Raw genomic sequence first — 13,589 nt, forward strand, 5'->3', positions numbered from 1 at the left:
TTTGGCCAGGAAAGTTTCCTCTCTAAAGCGATAGTTGATTCTTGCCTAACTATTCAGTGGGAAATGTTTTTAATCCCACTTTAATATGCTAATCTTAATTCCTTGAGCCAATTATGGAGTGGTTTTGTTAGAATATTTAGCTGCAAATAGCTTTTTTTTTTTATTTAGGGAAGAAAAGCTTTTGCTTTATTTGTTGTCTCATCAAAATCTCAAACCATCAGTTTCTACCAATATTGACAGAGTAATAAATGGTATACTTATAAATAGAGAAACAAACATGTTGATTAAATGGATACAGAGAAACATATGCTGCAGAATGGTACAAACATAATTGACACCCTCAAAATCATTCTAGAATACCTAAAATGCTACTGACTTTTGGGATCCAAGCCGCCTCTTTCTCAGTCGCTCAGCGATGATAAATGCAAGTTCAAGTGATTGAGAGCATTAAGCCTAGGATCACAGTGTGTGTGGTAGCGCGAGCTTAGATCATCAAAGGGTCATAGTACGCGATCCACCAATGCATTCTGTCACATTTTGGCCAGTTATCTCCAGATGGACTCCTTCAGGGTGGCTGCCTTCTTGCTCATGCACATCAAAGAATGCTCTTACTTCTGCCCTGATAGCATCAAAAGGCCGAGTCTTTAGACCACAAGGAGCTTTGATGGTGTTTCCATGCATAGGATCACTAACCCAAGTTACAATTTGCCCTGCCCTTCAGACAGCTCTGATCAAATAAGGAAGCTTTACTCTCATGTTCTCTGCCCCCATTCTGGTGATGATGGTGATCCATCCTGGCTTGTTCTGAGGATTCAAAATCTCAATGGGCTTGACTAGCTCATTTGGATCCATCTTGTCACTTACCTTAATCCCAAATGGATTAGCAACTCCTCTCAGGAACTCAACATGAGCACCATCCAACCGACGGGTTCACTCACCAACCCAAAGGAAATGGGCTGAACAATCGTAATACAAGCCAGATGTGGAATCCAATCTGGTAACAGACTGTTCATATGGAAGGAGCAAGCACTCATGCGATGTCCAGAACTCGGTGGTCGTCATGATTGGATGGTCAATTGCAAGTCCAGCAGTAGCCATAAATCCAAGAGCCTCGTCTACATGGTGAGCTAGTTCACGGTATCTATTGTGAGGACCTCAAAAATTTCATTATCCTTTGGAAAATTAAATCAAAATATTCTTGAAAATATTAAAATTATCCAATAATATGTATTTATATTTAAATAATATTGTTTTCAATCATTCAAATGTTACATTTCAATTTATTTGAGTTTTTAAGATTTAATTGACGGTTCTCGTTCGGCAAAGCCCTAAGTTGAATTTTCGCGCACCGACGCGCGAATTAGTCCTAAGTTGAAATGTGTGAGAACCCGAAAAACCCTAATATTTTTCCTAGGGTTTATTACCCCTTAATTGCATAATTTTTGCATTTTCTGGCTTAGAAATATTTTTCTGGTAGATTTTATGAGTAATTATAGTTTTTAGATGATTTTTCTAGTATTGGAGAATTTTAGAAAATTAAGAATATATATTGGACGTGGGACCCACTAGTGCGAAAAGTTCGGAAAAATTCGGCCAATAAGGTTAAGTTTTGGATACTGTGTAAACTTTATCGGGTGTTACGAGATAAGTAGAGTGTGTGATATGATTGATGTGAGAGGAAAAGAAAAGGATTGACATGCATTAATGGAGTGCCACGTGTCACTTGGTGGTTGGTTGGACTTTATGGTTTACTATTCACATTTTTGACTTTTTTTGACCAAAGGTTAAATATCTTCAAAATTCATTAAAATTTCCTCATTCTTTCTTCACCATAGCCGGCCCTCTCAAGCTCCAAAAGGAAGAGAACTCCATCAACTTTCAAGCTTCTACTTGGTGCAAATCACCCAAAAACATTAGCTTACATCCATTTTACTCCATAAAATCTTTCCTTTTAGTGATAGTGAGTGGTCTAGTGAAGTTGTTTTGAAGAGCCAAGGTGTCTACAATCCCTATCTCTCTTGTTACTTGGTAAGTGATGCTAGAACACTCTACTACACCTAATGATGTTTATGTTATGCTTAGAAGTAGCTTGAGTGATGGAATATGTGATTTATTTCTTGATTTGAAGAGTTTTGGTGAAGTTTTCCATTTTATGATGAATTTTCTGGTTTAATATGAATGGGATGTTGTGGCCTTGTATGATGAATGGTAATGGTTTAAAATGACTCTAGTAGGTGTGAATTGTTGATAAATGCAATCAATTTTGGATTTGGATGGAAAAATGGAAAGTTAGGGTTCATAATTCCCTAATTCTGTCCGGTTTTAGATCATAGGGTTAAAGGCCGAATTGGACTTTGCTCAAAACATGAAAGTTGTAGGTATTGATGAGTTTGAAGTGCCTACAAAATTTCAGGTCATTTGGATTTGTGTAGAGTGAGTTATGTCATTTTTACTGTTGCTGTCCAGGGTTGCTCAGAATGTGAAAACTGCGCTTGTAATCGTTTGTTTTGACTGGAATTGGTTTGGATTTTGAAGTTGGTGTCTTCTGATGAAATGTATCTGGATGTCTTAGCTAACATATACCTTTGGAATTTCGGAATTTGGACCTGTATAGACTGAGTTGTGTTCATTACAGCATAGTGCGATTTGGGAACCTGCAATTTCGGTTCTGGATTTGGTATTTTGCATTTTTGACCTAGTTGTGCTAGGATTTGGACTGAGTGGCCTTCTACAATGTTGTAGCCCTGTTTCTTAACTTCGAAACGGTGGGTCTTACACCCCCATCCGATAACCGTAGTGAATTTGACGCCATTACCGCATTTTAAGGTCAAACACGGTTTTCCTATCAAGGCTTAAGCTAAGGCTATTTTGTAATTTCTGGATACCAATGATGCTTATTTATGCATATGAAACCCTATTGGGGTTATATTTAGCGTTGTTTTGCGACTCGTTCACGAGTCTTATGGCACTTATTTATGTGTTCTAGGAGGAAACGGTGGTTCACGACACACTTTGGACCGCAGTGCATGAAACATCATTTTCTTGCTTGGTGAGTATACTACTCACTTAATTGTTACTATGTGGCTTTGCTAAATGTATATGTGATGCCTTGAAGGCTTACTTGGATATTGAAATTGATTAAGGTGAGGGTGTACTTGACCGCCCTCACCCCTTTTGATAGTATCACTGATTGGCTACCGTTCTACTGCATTACTGAACTTGATATATTGGATGGTGAATTCCATTTCATGGAAACTGCTTTGGTGTCGTTTGGACGAATGTCCAACGGCCTTACTGTATTACTGAGCTCAACCCCGTTTGGTAGTCAATTGGATCGAGCCGGCGAGAGCTTGGTCGTGAAAATTGTCATGCCACGGGGACTGTACTGAGGAACCTTGTAGTAATGAGACTCTTGGTTCCGGTATACTCGAGTATTACCAAAATGACTGAATGGAGTGCGGGCCCGGTTGGGGTATGATGGGTGGAAGGATGGAAGTTAAGCGAGGTCTACGGTTGTTTGGTACTTTTAAAATTGACGGAGGGTCAATGAGGTTGGATCAAGAGTGCAAGCGTGGAAATGGGCTTTTGAGAGCCGACCGTATCCTTTCACTGATTTGCTTTACTTCGAAATTGCATGCTTGAATTGAATGGTTATGCTTAGGTGATCTTAACTGCTATTGTGATAGTTGCTCACTGGGCTTTAGCTCATTCCGTGTCATTTGTTTTCCTTACAGGAAAATGAAACTTTTGGAAAAGATTGTGATAGTTGGATGACAAGTTGAGCTCTTGTACATGTATTTTTGAATAGCTCCTTGAGGGTAAAAACCCTAAGTGTTTTGTTTCCACCAATGTTTGGTCTGTAAATGACTTTTGGTACCTGTATGAACTAGACGAATATCTTGGTTTGCCGTTTGACTTGTAAATGTTGATTTCCAGAACGTAATAGATCGACGTAAACTGAACCGTTAGTCCTGGCGAGAGTTGGGCAGGCAGTCCGCTAACCCCTTTCGTTCGCCTTAGGGGAAGGTGGGGCTGTCACAAAATGTAGTATATGTAGAGGCTATAAAAAGGTATAATTAAGTTGGAGAAATGTTAGATGAGGAATGTGAGGACTCGCAATTTATTTCTTTTAAATTCCCATTCTGAGGTTATTTAATTAGTTAATTGTTCAATTATTTCGAATATTATTTTCTAGCCCTATTGGACCCAATTCTATAGCATTATAGCTCATGAGTAATTTTAAGGCAATTAGTTCGCAATTCAAGTCTTGAAAGTTGTTAAGTGTGAATAGTGCCCATAGGCTCAGGAATAGTAACTGACTTGAGAGTTCATGAGCCCGAATAATGGGAGATTTATACCTTAGTCTTAAAATAGGTATTTTTATGCCTAAATATCAATGTATTAGTTAGAAATGCCATCGTTATAAGAATTTCTCAAAAAAAATTTCACCTTATCGCGCATAAGTGGGAAATACGCGTTTTACGCGCGTGATTTATTTGAAGGACTTTAGAACCTTATTTTGAGGTCATTAAGAGTGAATGATAATTACATGAATATATGTGCATTAGAGGTTTAGTGCACAGTTAAAACAAACCTCAGGCGATACACTGTTCACGGTTGACTTGGGAGCACAAAAGTTGTACCACACTCAAGCTTCTCAAGGAAGCTTTCCATTTCAGATTTTTCCCTCCCTTTCCCCTCACCATAACCGCCGGTCTCTACTCTCTCTCACACTCCAAATTTCACAATTTTTCCTCCACCATTTTCTTGCTCCAATTCACACCAAATTCACCACACAAGCTCAAGACAACTTGGACAATCACTTGGACAAAGAAGGAGCTGCACATCCACGGATTTTCTTGGGGCTTTTGGGACACCAAAATCTGACCTTTTAGCACACAAGTAAGGTAACCATGATCCACTCTTCAATTCTTGTTCAATGAAGGACAACTCACACTTAAGAGCTTGATTATGCTTATGGGTAGCTTATTATTGTTGGAAATTGTTAAATGTGGGCTCTATGAACTCCCACTTTGAGTTGATGGCTGTGATGATGTTTGATGATGGTTTTATTGTTGAATTAGTGCTTAAGGAAGTAGATTAAAGGTGCATTATTGCTAGAAACTTCATTGAGCTCTTGAAGCAAAAAGTTCCGATTCTGCCCCTGCCAAGACCGACCTTTTTCATGCGAAATTCTGAGGTTTTAATGGCTTGTATTTGATGTTTATGTGTTGTTGGAGTTGTGTGTAAAGTTTCATTGAAAGATATTGAGGTTTGGTTGACCAAAGGTGATGAATTCCAAAACCAGCAAAATCTGGAAATTTTTCCCGTATGGCTCAGGCAGCCATTTTGTTTCGATCATAACTCTGCCCTCCGACATCGAAATTGAGTGCCGTTAGTGCCATTAGAAACTAGACTCTTCCAGCTTTCCAACGGTGTAAAATTCACGTCCTGGTTCCACCTGAGTGAACCGTGGCAGTCTTTTAAAGTCACCTGTCCTGCTCCACTGGTTCACTGGAAGCCAGGATATGAGCTGCGTTTTGTTGCCAGATTTCGAGCTAGTTATGAGTAGAATTTTAAAACAATTTCTTCTGAAAAATTGTATCCCTATGAGTGTAGTTTCCAACGCTACCAACCATGCTCAAATCTAAGTTGAATTGAATGAGATGTGACCAAAATACGAAAACTACTCTGCTGTTGAACCAAACTGTCCAAATTTCCCAGTTTGTGTTCGAGTTTTTGATCTGATTCTTGACAAGAAATTGAGCTTCATGGATTGTGTAAATGTTAAGCTGAATGTCTATGGTCATTTGAGGGAAAATGCACCACTTTCGTAGTTGAAATGATGTTGAGGAATTGAAGGAAAAGGAAGGTATATGCTGTCCAAAAAAATTCTGGAAATTTTCCAGATTTTAGTCGAATTTTGGGGGTCAATTTTGACAAATTTTTGAACTACTTGGGCTATATACATGTTAACCTATATGGGTAGTATTGTTTGGGTGAAAATGTAGCTTTTGGGTAGTTGAAAAATTTTGGATAGATTGAAGGGGAAATGGACTACTTGCTACCGAATGCACCTGAAATTTTTCCAGCTTTGAATGATAATTGGGAACTGTTTTCACGATAACTTGAGCTCAAATGATTTGTGTATTAATTAAGGGGTTTGTATAGCTCATATTTGGGACAAAAATCTAGTAGAGGTTACGTCCAAAAAGTGGACCAAAATCTTATTCTTCAAGAAGATACCAAAACAGAATTTTTGTTTAAAATTAGAAATGGTTTGATGTTTGGATTTCATTGTGGGTAAATGTGGACCAAAGTTGTCCCGAAAATGTTTTCTAGCATTAACCGTTGTTACTAGGTCCGCTTTGAGTTGATAACCTTGAATTTTATTAGATCAAATGCCCTATTTTGAGGAATTTGTCAAATCTGGAAATTTTCCTAAAAACTCAAGTTTTTGCCTTCATGAAAATCATTGGACTCAGTTGGTCGTGGAATTTGGCAAACTTAAAGAGTTTCTATTTTATAGAAATTCTAACAACTAGTTTTACTTGGTTTATATGATTGCCTCTTAAAGGAATTTCCCAAGATATGTTTGGGAAAAATTTGAGGGGAAAATTCCTCTAAATGGTTTAAATGTGATTTTTCTCAACTTGTGACACCAAATTGGTGTATAAATGGCTTATATGATTCTAGAACTTGGATGTTGGAATATTTGACGAATTTAGCAAGTTTTTGGGTTTTAAAGAAACCTCAAAATTTAATTTCACTCGATTTGTGGATTTCACTTTGAGAAAACGAGTAATACTAGTTTGGGATTTTTGAGTGAAATTAAATGCTAGTTGACTCGAGTTAAATTCGCCAACTCAAAAGTGGAAATTTATGTGAATTATTTGTATGATTTTAGGAGTTGGTGAAGAGCACAATCTCGATCAAAGTTTGGAATTCTAGACACTTCACTTGAGGTGAGTGTCTCTTGCATGAATCGTGTTTAATTGCTAGTTGAACTACTTGTTAAAAGTACTTGCTAGAGATATCATGCAATGTTATATGCTATGTGATTGCGTGAAATACCACAAGTACAAGTGTTGCAATGTCGATTGGAGCGTGGTCTCGTCGACTAAATAAACCAAACGGATGCACGTACCACGCTCTATTAGAGTGGGAGGTACCTCTCTGCCGTCTTGGTAAAAGTGCTTGCAATATTCGTGTTGGAGTCGGGCCCAAAAATAAGGGGGAAGTCGTTGCTAGGAGACGTGTAGATTAGGGAAAATGTCTACATAGAGATTAGGTAGTGAAAGTTGACGGAGTGTCAACTACTATAAATTACCTGATCGAGCGCAAGGACTTTGGCTCCTGAGCGCCCCGTATCCTTTTCTTGTCATGTTACTTCGTTTTCCTAAATTGTTAATTTCTTACTTGTCCATTTGTACTTGTTAAATTGCCCTATGTGAATTGCATGTTACGAGGCACCACTGAGCTATTGGCTCATCCCTTCCAAATTGTTTTACTTGACAGGTTCTGAAATGCATGAAGTCTTGGAGAACTAGAACAGAAATGTTATATTTTGAATGCCCACTTTTGTAATTGTACTTTTGGAAATGTTAGTATCTTTTGGATGATTTTTGTGTTTTTGGGAAAATGTGAATCCTGTGGTGATTCTGTGCCCAGGATTAGGAACTTTAAATTGTAAATTAAGTTGATTTTAAGTATACTAAGCTCGACGTTTTCGCTGGTACTTGGAATTGTGTTTTGGGCTGTATAAGTTGAATTGTATGAATTATTTAAGTACGTGACTTGCTCGAGAAGTAAGGTTTATTTTCGATTTATATTTGGTGAAATTAGTTACTAGAGTGCGTGAGTCCTAGCGAGAGCTTGGCAGGTGACCCGCCAACCCTTTGGTTCGCCTTAGGGAGAAGTGGGGCCGCCACATCTATCACCTTGTTCGTTGTGCTCTGTGAAATCCAGGTTCCACCGTGTAATCCTCTGCATAGCAGCATATCCTCCAGTTGCAAACGCCCTCAACAGTTTCAGAGTAGCTGAGCTGCACAAAAAGGGAAGATTAGATTAGATGAAGAAATTTACTGATTGCATATGAAAACAGGGGCTTCAACCAACTAGGAAAAGCAGAGAAGTTAACCTCAAGCAACCAGGAAACAAGATGAAAATCATAGGTTGTTAGCTTAAACCTCAACCAATCGAAAAATACAATCTTTGATGTTAAGCACAAACCTACATAATTTACCTTCATAGAGTCTAGAGAATGGTTGGAACTCAATTTTCCTAAAATTGTGAGGAAAATAATGTAATCTTAGAAATCTGACACAAATAATGGTAATAAGAATGCACAAGAAGGATATGAAGACTCACAAAATAGCACCAAAATATAGATCTAACAATATTTGAAGCAAATGGATGAAGTATTGAAGTTGCTCTGAGGTTTTCTTACAGCGATAAAACCTAAGCCCCTTCACGTTTTGCAATTCTTAGGAGATAGACAGGAGGTGGGCCTTCATTTTTTAGCAATTCCTCAGAGGTCTCCTTCACGTTTAGCAATTCCCGCATTTATTCTTCTATTTTTGGACTAAAAAACACCAATCTTGGCCTTTGAGAGAAGAACATATGAGTGCTCGATCAATTGAGAGAGATAAGTGAGGGCCAGCCTTTCTATGTATATATATAATAGTATTATCCCTCAGCTGTAATGAGCCTTCAAATTTTGCCGGAAGGACGTTGCCGGAAAAATAAAATTCTTGGAAGGAATAAAGCGCGCGTGTCCTAAATTCTGAAACATTCATGATGTTTTAAGTGTTGTAGTTAAAAGTTTCTAAGAATTGGAGTATATTATATAAAATGAATATTGAGTGTTAGAAGTATATAAAAATTGAAAGAGATCATGTATGAGAAAATGAAACTAATGAAAATATTCTCAATATATAGCAAATCAAATTAACTAAGTTTGATAAATTTGCATTTAATTTTCAAATAGAGGTTTGTTGTATGATATTTAATTGCCATTTCTTGAAATTATTCATCATTTTTATATTTTTGCTAAACTTCAAAGAACTTAACTATGCATAAAATAGCATGAGAGGAATGCCTTCAAGTGTGCTAGTCAATAAATATTTATATTATATTTGTGCTAATACATGTCCATATGCATAATTCAAAAATTCTTATGTATTTTATATATGAGTATTTTTTTTCAAGTAACTGTATAAAACACTCATAAATGTTAATAATTAGATGATTTAATTTAATTGTTCTAAAGTTTTAAATACGAGGATAAAGAATAAAATTGATATGGATGTACTATAATCTATGAAATTATAGTAAATTACTTGTAATTCCAGTTCCTCAACTTTTAAATCTATTTGTATTGTGACTTTAAACTATGTGTTATTTTGCTAAACTCATATTTCTATGATGAACTTTTGATCATAATTTATAAAAAAGAATTTCATGTAACAAGCGCTTTATGTTGCCTATCCATTTTTTTGAATTTTTATAAAAGTATGTAATTCTTTTATTAAGAAAAAAAAGTCTTGTGTAATAGGCTTAACCTCTCCTCAATTACAAAATTGATTGAAATAATGTACTTTAGAGTAGTAATAATTGTAAACCACTCCATTTTTATTATTCTAATGCCAACATAACAAATGTGACTTTGAACTATACGTGTTATTTTGCTAAACTCATATTTCTATGATGAAATTTTAATTGTAGTTTACAAAAAGAATTTCGTGTAACAAGTGCTTCACACTGCCTATCCATTTATTCTTGAATTGTTACAAAAGTATGTAATGCATTAATTGAGAAAAAAGTCTTGTGTAATAGGTTTAATCTCTCATCAATTACACAATTGATCGAAATAATGTACTTTGGAAGTTTCATTGAGTATTAATAATTGTAAACCGCTCCATTTTTATTATTCTAATACAAACATAACAAATGTGACTTTAAACTATATGTGTTATTTTGCTAAACTCATATTTCTATGATGAAATTTTAATCGTAGTTTATAAAAAGGAATTTCGTGTAACAAGTGCTTCACAATGCCTATCCATTTATTCTTGAATTGTTACAAAAGTATGTAATGCATTAATTAAGAAAAAAGTCTTGTGTAATAGGTTTAATCTCTCATCAATTACAAAATTGATCAAAATAATGTACTTTGGAAGTTTCATTGAGTATTAATAATTGTAAACCGCTCCATTTTTATTATTCTAATACCAACATATCAAATGTGACTTCAAATTATATGTGTTATTCTTCTAAACTCATATTTTTATGATGAAATTTTAATCATAGTTTATAAAAAGAATTTCATGTAACAAGCGCTTCACAGTGCCTATCAATTGATTCTTGAATTGTTACGAAAGTATGTAATTTATTTATTAAGAAAAAAGTCTTGTGTAATAGGCTTAATCTCTCCTTAATTACAAAATTGATTGAAATAAAGTACTTTAGAAGTTTCATTGAATATTAATCATTGTAAACAACTCCATTTTTATTGTTTTGAGACCAAAATAATAAATGTGACTTTGAACTATATTCCAATTTTGTCAAATACCAATGCATATATAGATTAATTAATTTTTCAATATTATTTGTGATATCATTTCCCCTTGTTTCCATGTTAAGTGACAAGATTCTAAAGTACTCCCTCAATCTTAATATTAGAGTCATTTTTTGGGAATCCAAATTTATATGGAGATATGATAATCATTATGTTTAGATGAGGTGGCATTGATGAATTGCATATATATCCTTTGAATTCAAAATATTGTTTTAATAGAAGTGTATCGAAATTAAAAAAAACTTTTTCAAATGGCAAAATTAAAAAGTATGTACTTAATTTGAAATAGCGACTCTTATTTTGGAACATCAATAAAGTAAAAATATCATGACAACTACGGACAAAAGAAGCACATAACAACCGTTTCATGAAATTTGAAGTTCTTTGACAGAGTTGTGAAAGCTAATGAGCAATGTGTAACACTTTTTCCATGCCTGCATTGTTTGGCTGGTAGATATAAAATTCAAAACCCATAAAGCGCTTGATTTAAAGTATTTGGTCTATATGATTCTCCAAGTTCCAAAAATCTTGGGCAATTGTATTACATATTGTACGACCATCACCCATTTCAAAATTGACTAGGTAGTTGACAGAAACCACTATTGTATGGTAATTTAACCACGTCCACAAAATTAGTTCAAATTCCAAATTAACTTTTTTGAAAAACAAATAAAAAATAAATAGATACATTTAAAAGACAAAGTAATTCTCTCCCAAATTCAGATTCCCATATAAAAAGAAAAGGAAAAGGAGACATAGACACTCTCTTCCTATAAGTTATTTGTACGTTAACTTTAAGAGAATTCCAGTACTATTTTCCTAAACTTGCTTCTGAAATATGCAATTGAAATGAAACAGGAATTTTTCGAGCCAAAAAAAAACGCGGCGTTGTTACAAAACTAGAAATATAACATTAGAGGAACATATATATTGTTTGAGAGAAAGTTTAAATGACAAAGTATACACCAAATTTAGACTCCAAACCACAAAAGAAGAAGTAAAAGGAGAAGTAAATATGAGATCTATTAAAAAAAATCGCATGTCTTAATTGTCCAATCTATTTTTAGAATATTCCTTGAATATAATTTTCAATTAATGTTTTATTATTTTAATTACATTTTTCTTCTATGCTACGTTACATCAATAAGAATGACACTATTATTTTCTCAAGAACCACATCTACAAAATACAATTGAATGAAACTAGAATTTTCGGGTCAAGAAATTCAAAAGTAGGTTTTTTTTAGTGTAACCCTAAATCTCTCACTTATATTCTCTCCTTCCAAACCACCCAATCCATCCCTCCCTCTAAAAAATGAAATTGTTAAAATACTACAAGACAATAAGAGTAGTGTAATATTCATTTATTTTACAAGGGAAAAATTAAAAAAAGAAAGAAAAGAGAAAAGGAATAGCTGATGTGTTTTAAAATGAAAAAAATGGAAAGCGAAAACAATGGGCTGCAGCAGCCAGCCGGGGAGGCTAGGATAGTATTATATCAAATTACTAGGGGGGATAGCCCGCACGACGCGCGGGAATTTGGTACTTGTGATTGAAGATAATTAATAATTATTGTTTAATATTTTGTAATATAAGAACTGATGTATGATGCTTTTATTATGTTATTTTAATAGAAAATAATAAGTTACATAGTGAGTCAATATAATAATGTGCAATGAAATATCCTTATTCTTATACTCTATAAGAATTAGTTGTGATCAGAAATTATGTTTGAATTTCAACTGCAAAGATAAGAGTAGTTTGGAAATGTAAGAATATTTGAAGTGCACTTGAAAAGTATCCAAAAGTATTTTTTAAAACGTATTCAAGATGATAAAACATTTAAAAGTATCAATTGGACCCTTTATCTCCTAAATCTATATATATTCGTGAAATATCCCTCAAGCAATGCTTCTGATTTCTCCCTCGACTTAAGCTCAAGTTGAATTATCAAGTCAAGTTTATCCATCAATCACTTTGCGTCCAATCTAATCTAAAATAATTTTATTTTAGACTAACTATTTATATAATTTGATAGGCATAATACAACTTAATTACATGTTTCTTATAGAGATAATAATGCCCAAAAATGATAGATAGATAAGAAACTTAAGTGATTTCTTCAAAGTTTTCTAGAAACGATTCAAATTTGGTGTTTTGAACTAGGGACATTTCTTCATAATCTCATAAATAAGTTCAAATCTTCATAATTGTTAAAGATCGGATTTGAAATTACCTTGATTATAAAAAATTGGTGCAAATAATATTTTCTAAATTTGAAATTGTAGGAACTGGTAACTAAAATCAGAAGAAATTGCTCATATGAATTCGAATTGCAAGCTATGGTAGAAACTGCATAATACTTTCCAATGTTTACTTGTATAAGTATCCAATATAGCAACTCTACTTAATTGACTCGTTTGAACTATGAATTATAGTTGTTCCAATCAAATCAAGAAACATTATTTATCAATGTTTATGTATACAATTATGAGCAAATGAATTAATCGAATGCAATCAAAATGGTGCTGTAGCTGACGGTTTAAACTCATCAATTCCACTACAAATTCTTTTAGATAGCATGTTAAATAATATCACAAAATGAGTTGTCAAAGTAAAAAAGAGAATTTTTTGTATTTGGAATTATATAAACAGCAGAAAACAAGAACGAGATCTTAACATGGAAAGCAAATAGAGTGCAAATTACATCTTAGGACTGTGTAGCATAATTAATTTTCTTTTTTAGTTTCAATGAAGGACAAAATTCTAAGTTAATAAATTTTACAGTCATAAAATTTTCAATTAAAATAAACACTAGCTGAATTCCAAATCATATTACATGAAAAACTAAATAAAAATAACTACTTGAACCATACATTATCCATAATATAAAATGCCATAATAGTTCTGTTCAACCATAAAAAATTTTGTCAAGCATTAAACTACTGGCAGAATCACCAGGTCTTGATCCCATCCCTTCTTGCTATGTTTACCGCAACACCGACACCCAT

At 34.2% G+C, this 13,589-nt stretch overlaps 1 long non-coding RNA gene and 1 pseudogene across 1 annotated transcript; one reads left to right on the forward strand and one right to left on the reverse strand.

The window, feature by feature from the left end:
• Positions 1 to 345: 345 nt before the first annotated feature.
• On the reverse strand, positions 346 to 13,589 carry LOC113773923 (annotated as a pseudogene).
• LOC113776021 lies at positions 4,855 to 7,601 on the forward strand. The gene is made up of 3 exons (XR_003468963.1): positions 4,855 to 4,907; positions 6,908 to 6,965; positions 7,519 to 7,601. It is a non-coding gene; the product is annotated as an uncharacterized LOC113776021 (long non-coding RNA).

This window comes from Coffea eugenioides, chromosome 6, assembly GCF_003713205.1.
Source record: "Coffea eugenioides isolate CCC68of chromosome 6, Ceug_1.0, whole genome shotgun sequence".
NCBI lineage: Eukaryota > Viridiplantae > Streptophyta > Magnoliopsida > Gentianales > Rubiaceae > Coffea > Coffea eugenioides.